Source organism: Asparagus officinalis, chromosome 7 (genome assembly GCF_001876935.1).
Source record: "Asparagus officinalis chromosome 7, Aspof.V1, whole genome shotgun sequence".
In the NCBI taxonomy this organism is placed as follows: Eukaryota; Viridiplantae; Streptophyta; class Magnoliopsida; order Asparagales; family Asparagaceae; genus Asparagus; species Asparagus officinalis.
The window spans coordinates 88,941,817-88,952,224 of NC_033800.1; positions in this window are offsets into that span (position 1 = coordinate 88,941,817).

Consider the following 10,408-nt stretch of genomic DNA (forward strand, 5'->3'; position numbering starts at 1 on the left):
GTCGAGGGAGCGGTTGAGGATGTGGATGTGGGTGGGGGGAGGGCGACTTGGGGTTTTGACAAGTTTTTTTTTAAATGGCCCATTATTGTAGACGGAAATTTACGTCTAGAATACTTGGTTATTTTTAAAAAAAATTAAAAATAAAGAAACCATCTAGGATACTATTCTAGACGGAATTTTCCATCTAAAATGTTTTATTTTAGACAGAATATTCTAGACGAAAAAATTCTATCTAGTTTAATATCATTCTAGATGGAAAAATTTCCGTCTAGAATATTCCGTCTAGAATATGTGATTTTTTACTAGTGTTTACTTCTTTGGTGGCATCATTCTCTCTTCCTTCCGGGACAACTCTTTTAGCAAAGCATAAAGATTTTTATTTTTATTTTTTTCTCTTTCAAGAAAAATAAAATGATTCTATTAAATGTCTTCAAGAATAATTTGGCTATAGATATAATCTGGACCTAGAGGAGATTTAAAAAGGATATATATTTATATCTACAACATAAAGAGCTAATCATGCAAACAAACATTGCCCAATTGTTGAATATGGAGTATCAAAGACATGTGAGATCTTCGAATAGAGATCAACTTACACCTACGAGATCAGAAAAATCATGTGGGTAGGTGAAAATTCCGTGTGACATGGGTACTAGAGGGAGCTAATCAGATTAGACAATGATCTTAACCCACCCCTTGAGTGGGCGAGACAAAAACAAGTAAGGATAGCTCAAGCTTCACTCTTAAGGGGGGTTGATAGAGGGCTAAAGGTTCAGAAGGAAGCCAAGTGGTGATCGATTTGGTTATAGATGATGACCTAGACCGTAGAGATATCAATTCTTGGTGTTGCATCCACATTAATCTTAACCACATATTTGAGGTGGAGGAGACCAAAAAGTTTGATAACTAATCTTGAAAAGAGCAACAATTCTTAAAAATGAAATTAATTACATTTTTGCATAGACTTCCGCAAGCATGAGAGTACTTATGAAGGACTTCTTGATTCCTTTAAAAATGACATCACCTCTAGATTTCCAAATGAACCATAAGGTGAGTGTAACAAATGCTAAAGCCAAATGATTGCTCTTCAGAATATTCTAGGGTAGCTTCAACTATTGAGGCAACCAATCCATTAAATTCAATTAGGCGTGAAGAGCATAGTTCACCAAATGCCAAATACTACGAGCATAATCGTAAAGGAAGAAAATGTGATCAAGAGTTCTAACATCCTTACCACAAAGAGGGCATGTAGGATCTAAAGATAATCCAGGTCTCTGGTGTCTTAACTCTGGAAGCCAACCCATCATTCAAAACCCTTCAAATAAATGTTCTAACCCTTAGAAAAATCTCTTTGTGTTTGAAGACTATCTTGATGAAGTGGTTAGAGAATTGGAAGAGTTTTAGGTTGTTGATGCAACTAAAGAAGGTGATATATCCTTAGAGGAGCAATTTTGAGTGTGAAAGCCTTTCCATACAAGGGTGTCATCACTAGGTTCCTTAGCTTGATTTTGACAATGCATTATTATATTAAGGATTGCTTCTACTGTGAATTATTAAAAATAGCATAAAAAAGATCTGCAGTCCCAAGTGTTTGATGCTTGGTTGAGATCAGAACAAATTCAATGTTATGTGAGAGAGGGTTATGAGGGGGAATGCAACGGAAGAGATTTGAAACCCAAGAATCTTTCCATATAGAAAATACTTCTTCAATTTATAATCCTCAATTTACTACCTATTTTAATTAGGTATCTACCATTCCGAATGGTGCTCCAAGTTGGAGAAGAGGTTGGCCATGCGGTAGTCATCCAAAAGTTATCTCCTCGGTGTGCAAAGTATAAAGTTTTATTAAAACATATTGCTTTGCATTAGCTTTTGACTGAGGAGACCAAATTTCATAACCCACTACTCTGTCACACTGTATTTAAGAAAATTCTCTTTTCAGTTTCACATTTAGTTGTTCCTTATTAATTAGCATGGAATTATGCAAAGAAACTAGAGATCTTGCGATTGGAATAATATGTAGCTATGCACAATGTGTGCTATATTTTGGGTGTAGAGGAGATATAGAATTACATGGGGTTTGAGTTAGGATGGGTACATAAGACTTTGGGTTCATAAGGAAAAAAATCTTCTCTATATAGGATCAATAGTAAAAATGCAATGGTACATGATACTAAAATTTGAGCACACCAAGAACATAGCACCACTTTAATGGATTTAGATTCTCTCCTCTACAAAAAAAAAAGAAGAAGAAGAAGAAAAAGAAAAAGGAAATGAAAAAGAAAAGAGAAGATATGTGAAGAGACCACTACTTTCATTCTCATCCGTTGATTTTTTTAGTAATGGAGATGGGTAAAAATATCGAACCATTGATTAACTACCCTGTAACGCCATGATGGGGCCATAGAGGGAAAATTGCCATTCAACATGGCTAATGGGTTCAACATGAGAACATGGGCAAGGGGATAAGGATGCAAAATCACGAAGCATTCAGCCTATACGAAGTGAGAATCAGATCAAAACTGCTCAAAAATAGACTAACACATGTTTACACAATGTTAAGAGTATGCGATGCTAAGGTCACGTGGTGCTAGGACCAAAGGGGACAATAGGGATGGCATGTGTTAAGAAACCATTATTCCCAACGAGGACATTACCACACCAACAAACAGTAGCAAAGGTCCAATGCCAAATGAAAATGACACTGACATTTGTGGGACAACTCTCACTCTAACTTTCAAAGATCTGTTGTGGAAGTTATTGGCCCAAGAATAGGCATACTGGGCTTAGTAAAATGCTCTTAATGATCTCCAGAATTCTGTTTAACAGTTAGTTGCCCTCTAGATGACAAACTTGTGGAGTAGAATTGTTGCCATAGGTACTAGAGTCAGCCCACAAGAGATTAATGTCGCATATGACAATGTGACTGTAGGCATCACTGCATATATAGTCACTCTAGGTACTGGGACAATCCCTGCACCATCAATAGGAGTAGTCAATTGACCAGTCATAGTGCCATGTCACCTTCAAGCAACAATTAAAATCATATAAAGCATTCCAATTGCTCTATTGATCATGAAATAAAATGAGCAGCTGTAGTGGCTCTAGTAGCAATGGAGCCAAAGCTTATGGAGAATATGCAGACAATATTTGAAGCCCTAGCAAGGGAGACTGAGCTACAGGAAACCAACGTGTCATGTTCATACTCACCAGAGTGGAACAAAATACCTTATCCACCAAAATTCAAACCACATATGCTACAAAACATGAATAGGATATAATTTCCCTGTCAACACATATATCATATCTGGTCTTTTGTTGAGAGCATGAATAATGACAAGGTCATGACTAGGCTATTTGTCAAAACCTTAAGGACCACCTTTGACTGGTTTAAAACCCTATAGTCAGCTCCATAAAATCATGGGCCAACTTCAAGTGGAAACATCTAACATGGTTCTAGTCTAGCAATAGAGACACATATGGATGCCCTCTTGTAAGAAAAATAAAAACCTATCGAGAGAGTTTGTGATTTCATTGAGAAGTTTAGGAGTCTTGCATTGAGATTTCCTTTCTTGTTGCCACTGGATTTTCTGACCCAGACATGTCAGGAAAACATTTTAGCCAGGGCAAAACAATGCATTGGGAGCAATTAAGCCTAAAGGATGAGCTGAATTGCTAGAACAAACTGAGATTTTTGAAAACCTTCTGAGATGAATGAAGCGAGATGACATGGAGCTGAAGAAATGCAAGCACAATCCTTGTCCTAGTAAGGATGGAAAGGAACATAAAGTGGACAAAATCCACAATGGTCCAAGGGCAAAGAGACACTAATAGTTGAAGTGCTTGCAGCATTGACGTAGAAGTGGCTGTTTGGATGGAAAGTTGATTTCATTGATGAGTTTATTACAACTTTAGACGTTTACAACAAACTCAAGAAAATAGCCTTTTTATAAGACTTTTAATCAAAACAATTATAACTTTATTTCAAACTACACACAATAGTAGTTTATATCCTATTGCTTGTGTGGGATCTTGGCCGGTGCCGCGGTTAATCCGTGGACCGCCTACGGATCGGATGCGGTTGGCAGAAATATTGATCATAGCTCCTACTTCACCAAAAAAGTATTCATTAAAGTACTGATATCGACCAAGCGAAATCAGTACTCTTCTCCAGATTAAGACCAAGCCTAATCTTAAGAAAAGGAGGTACGGGGCTTCGGATCATTCGAAAGACTCCTTCTTTATGCCAAAGTTCACCAGGATCTGGCTAGCCTCCTCTAAAATTTTATGCTCCTTGACTCTTCAATCCAACAGCACCTCATTCTCTTGATAAAATTCTAGCCCTGTAGAATAGAGGCCCTAGGCTTATATTTATAGGGAATCGAGATTTGGCCTTATCTTCAGTCAATAACAGCCTACCCATGTATAGAGATGATATCAAGTTAGTTATGTAGGTGTCAAAAATTACCTATGGGTTCCCACACGTAGCTGAAGACAGAAAACATGATGAACATCATCATCCAACTCAAAGAAGATTATCTGACGCCGATAAAACACATGAAGCGAACCGGTAAAGCGCATAAGTCAACAAAGTGAGGAAACACACGTAAAGGGGGGAAACAAGCAAACAGAAGGAGATACAAATAGCAAAAAGAGTCAAAAAGATACAAAAAACAGGCCAAGAGGCTCGCATGCATGCGAGTCACCAAATGGTGACTCGTACCTGTGCGAGTCACCAAATGGTGACTCGCACACCTCTGAGCCACCACAACTATTTGGGCCTCCCAAATTCCCAAAACATGAATTTCGATGTTTTATTAGAATTCTTTTGTCCCAGGACCTCCCCAATTGTTCTGAAGCTATCCTTAAGGGCACCTGGGCGGTTATCAACTGTACATAACGTCAAAATACTTGATCTTATCAGAAAACACGATGACAAAAGCCTATAAATAGAAGCTCAAGGTCTTCATTAGAGAGGATCTGAAATCTGAGGGTGAGGTGCTGTCCAATTGAACAGTAAACCACGAATTTTAGAGGAGAATTGGCATATCTTGGCGAACTTTTTCATAAAGAGAAAGGCTTCGAAAGATTTGAGATTCCCTCCCCCTCTTTCATCCGGATCAAACCTTGTTTTGATCTCAAGAAGAGCTACAATCTCGCTTGGTCGTGATTGTTAATGCTGCAATTATTTTCTTCGTGAAACAAGAGCATAATTACACTTGTCAACCGGATCTGATCCGTGGTGGTCCACAGACTAACGCGTCCCCGACACAGGTAAAGATCCCACACAAAGCAAGAGGAGATAAACTATTGCTACATTTTGTTTCATAAAGTTGTAATATTTAGTTTTCTCATTATAAGAAGATCTTATAAAAAGATTAATTTGAACTTGTAATCGACAAACGGTGTAACAGGTTTGATGATAATGGAAATTTTAACTTTTGACGAAAACAAATTGGTGATCACAGTGGGAGCCGACGGTATTTCTGCGAAGACTGTGGTGTCGCAACCAAGGATTCTCATCTCGGTTGACAAAGAGGTCGAAAACGAGTTCGACCAACAGAAGTATGAAGAGTATATGTCTTCCTCCTCCAGAACATCTTTTCCTCAAAAGAGCAAGAAGATCTCTTTCACAAGGAATGTACGATGGACTTCAGATTTAAAGACCCAAGATGATGACCTCTACCCCATCACTGCTACAGTTGTATCACCCAATGCTCCTATGATACCTAAAGAAGTGGGATCTTCAGATCTGATTCCCTCCTTGGTCAAGAAGCTTACTGCTGAAGGCACGCCAACTCTATCCAAGAGGGCACGTCAAAGACAACGCCAACGCCTTGCATGCCAACTCGCCAAGGCTTTGGAACCGGTTGACGGGATCCATTATGAGACGGGCCTGAGGTTTAGGAATCGCCAAACACCATGACAACAAGCGAGTACCTTTTCCTTCAAACCAGCAACGAACGAGTGGGTCCATGTCAAAAGGAGTTGAACAACTGTAAGGACCATGAATTTTTGATACTAGTTAAAATGATTTTTCGGTATTTTAAAATATTCAATTATTATTTTAAAAGAGTATTTGTATTTTTCTTGATTTTCTAGAATTTTCTACGATTTAAAAACCAAAATTTATATTTATTTAAATGGTTTTAATATTTATAAATTTATTTCGTGCAGTAAAATTTTCTAGAATTAATTTGTTATGTTATCAGTACTATTACATATTATTTTAAATAATATGTTGTATTATTAATATTATTACTTATTATTTCGTATAATACTTTGTATTATTAATTGCATATCTTTGATATAAATTGTTGTATTATTTCAACTATTACATATTATCTGTCGTATTAGTATAACTAGTACGTTTTACTGTGTATATAATTATCCCATAATTATTTTATTTTAAATATAAGTAAATATAATTTTTATTATTAATTATTCTCGTTTAATTGTATAATGTGTATATTTTGACTATTTCGTATCAACTGTTGTATTAGCATAACATGTACATTTTTAATTGTAGATAATTATTCTGTAATTAGTTTAATTTTTAAATACCTGCAATTATTTATTTTAATTATTTTTGTTTTGAAAACCCTAAATTTTCCTTATAAATATATATGTTTATTTAGGTTTCTCTCTCCTCCTCTCTCTCCCTCTCTCGTTTTCAACCCCAAGACCGCCGCGCTCTCTTCTCTCTCCCTCTCTTTTCTCAAACCTAGACATCGGCCGACCACCTCCTCGTTAGCACCACCGTCCAAACGCCCCTACTCCGTCTGCTCCGCTCGCCTCCCCTGCACCCGCCGCCGCCTACCGAGCCACGACCACCTCAGCCCCCATCTCCGGACCGTCTCTCACCGCGCAACACCCTACGTCATCCTCCAGCCCATCATGACATCTCCCCTACCTCCAGCACCTCCTCCCGTTGCCCAGCGTCGCTAAGCGCCCTAGCACCACCTCTTCAACCCTAGCGGCACCACGCCCTCCTCACAGCACTCGTCAGCCCCTCTGCCATCGTCATCCGAAACAGCCAGCCACGCCACCTCCTTCGACGCCCCCTGTACCTTCACCGTCGACTCACCCGTCGTCAGGCCCCTACCCGAGCTTCGCCGTTGCCCGACGCCGACCCGAGATCGCCACCGTGCTCCTTCGCGTCAGATCCGACCCGAGCCGTCAGCGTCGATTCGTTCGACAAAACCCCTAGGCAAGATCCCGCTTCTCATTGTCGTTTCAATAATTATATATTTTATGTGTAGATTAGTTTGTAGTATAATTATCTGCGTGGGTTTGATGAATAATATTGAATGAATAGTAGTTATGTGGTGAATAGTATTTTCAGGACAAATATAATAAATTAAAGAATTTATTTGGGTAACAAAATTATTTTAGATTATTTATAATTTTTAGAATTTATGTTGTGGAACGAAAGTATTTTATAATGAGAAATGTTTTTAAATAAGTTATTTTGGAAAAAGATTATTTTTGTATTATGACCGTGTGATTGATAGTTGAAGAACACCACGTTTCATGTACATTGACACCGACATGTTGATACTGTTATTTATACTCACTCATGTCATATATGCACACCTGATTTCATCGCTAGCTTATATAGTCATGTTCATCATATGATTTTCATAAGATTAGTTGTATTTATTTATTATTTCTTGTTTTGTTGAGAACCGTTAGTAGTTCATGTCCTTAGTTGCCTAGTGTGTCGTGTACAAGACCTAGATACCTGTGTATTGTTGATTTAGAAAGACGAGAAGAGTTGAGATGGGGAAGTTAATGTTCATGTGATCGGATGTGGATGTTTATGTATTTTTAGGCTCACACCAGTGGATCGTTTCACTCTGGGGTGGGTCTGAGGAGCAGTGATATCGTGGTTGTATATCGTGGTTGTTGGTTATTTCCAGGCTCGCACCAGTGGCTCGTTTCACTCTGGGGTGGGTTTGAGGAGCAGTGATCGAATGTGTTTATTGTTATTTCCACGCTCGCACTAGTTGATCGTTTCACTCTGGAGTGGGTCTGAGGAGCAGTGATATCGTGGTTGTATATTGTGATTATTGGTTATTTCCAGGCTCGCACCAGTGAATCATTTCGCATTAGGGTGGGTTTGAGGGGGGCAGTGAAACGTTGTGCATAGATTATTTTGTGAACAACCGGTTATCCGAGAATATGAACCTTGACTCTATGTGAGATGTGAACCAGTGACCTGTTATAGAATGACTAGTTACATGACCTCGTTTCTTTGGCTAGGTATGATTTCTTGTGAGGTGTAGGCCAGTTGTCTTCTTTACACACATAGATCGGGATTAATATTTAATTATCTATAATTTGAGACATATGGTATATACATTAGGGTTTCCTTGTTTGGATTATTTCGCTTGACGTACTACATCTCTTGTTGTAGATTTTTAAGTATTAATTCCATCTAGTGTATGCCCTTGTGACTTGGATGATTAGTCTGATCGCTAGCTGCATGACCTCGTTACCTGATCGATTTTGGATGCTTTATGTTATCATGATTTAGTAGTGTTTTCATGTTGATTTGTGGATTTCAGTTGTACGTTCTTTTGTTGTTTCTGTTATCGAATCGTTTTTCGCATTGGATTTTCGTTCGTTCTATTTTCTTTGTGGGGTCGGATGTTACCGTGTGCCATACACGCTGACGTACACCTATTTTCTCTGGTGTACGTCAGACTTAGGAGAAGAACAAGTTTAGCAGGAGTCAGAAGATTCTCAACAGGAGTACCTTGTAAGCATAAGAAGAAGCCGAAGCTTAGTCATTCAACCTTTCAGTTTGTTTTGCAGCACCTTCATTTCCTTTTGATCAGTGTATTTTTATATTCTCCAGTATTTCATTCAGATAGTTTTGTATAAGGGCACGTTTGACCTGTATTATTATGTCTGAGATGAATATTCATTGTGATATGTATTATTTTATTCTGTGTTGTTCATTATATTCTTGCTGATTATGATCGGGGACCTGTGACTTCGTATTGTATTTATTTCTAGACGCTTAGCATATTGGATTGAGAAGAAAAAGAAAAGAAAAAAAAATGATAGTGTATATTTCTTCTCAATCTAATACGTCGCGGGCTTGTTCACGTTCAGATTCTCGGGTATTTTGGGAAGCAGGGCGTGACATCAATCCTTGAGGAACGCATTCAGAAACGCCACGCATTGCTCGCGCATGCAAGAATTCTCATGTAGGAAGCCAAGAAACTATAGAAAGAAGAGGTGGCCCAAAAACCACAAAAATTATGCAAAGTATGGAGGAAAAATCGTAAAATGACACCCGAAATAGTCAAAAAAGAGAATTTGCCTCTTACTGACTCGGCCAAGGCCGAGTCACCTTTTACTTTTATTGACTCGGCCAAGACCGAGTCACCACCTACTGACTCGGCCAAGGCCGAGTCACAACCTACCCTGCTCGACGCAGGCGCCGAGTCACCAAATGGTGGCTCACGCCACTTCCGAGCCACCGAGCCCTGTTTTGCACCTATTTCACCTCCTACAGTCCCTCTTGAGCCTCCAATGACCCATGTTCCCATCACAACAAGTTCCACACCTCCCTTGAAGCTTCATAATGGTGTGGACTTATCCAGATTCAAAATGAAGATTACAGATCATCTCGGTCATCTATACAAAGATCGAGGCAAAACTCTAATTAAAGAACGCTTGGGTCCGGCAAAGGAATCCTAAACTACTCGTCAGACTAGGGGTCGTACGCGTCTTCCCAACAAGTCAAAGATACCTGTAATCGCTCACCTTAGATTGCGAGTTGAAGTCCAAGACCCCACTAGAGCCTCGTGCTCACAAAGGCGTGGTTTTGAATGAGTCACTCTTGGGAACACCAATGAAGCATTATATCCTCAAAAAGAAGCATATTCGTGAGAAGATGATCACGTTAAACTGGGAAAATCATACCCACACACGATAGGTTGCTTCGATGATCACATCGATAAGTTGTACTATCAGGCTGGGGGTACACACAAATCTCGAAAGAGAAATACATGAGAAACAGATTCCTACTGTCCATGTACCAAGCTCATCAAGGTAGTATTATCAGAATGTAACTATCCCAAAACCACTCCACAAAGGGTCTCAGTATTTGAAAGACTTTCTACCCAAACGTCGAGACCCAAGTCAAGGCGTTTCCGTAAAAGAAGATCGGTTGTTAAAGATGATGAATTTCCAGAAGTGTCCGCCAACATGGCTGGTAAAGAGAAGACAACATGACGCTTCAGTCCTGAACCGTTTGCAAAAGTATCACAGCGCATGACTTGGCTGCGGTCTGGAATTGTCAGACCTAGACCCAGGTAGGGCTGTCCAAAACAACCCGTGGCCCGGGCCCGGCCCGGCCCGGCCTCGGCCACTCTCTTTTATATATGTATAA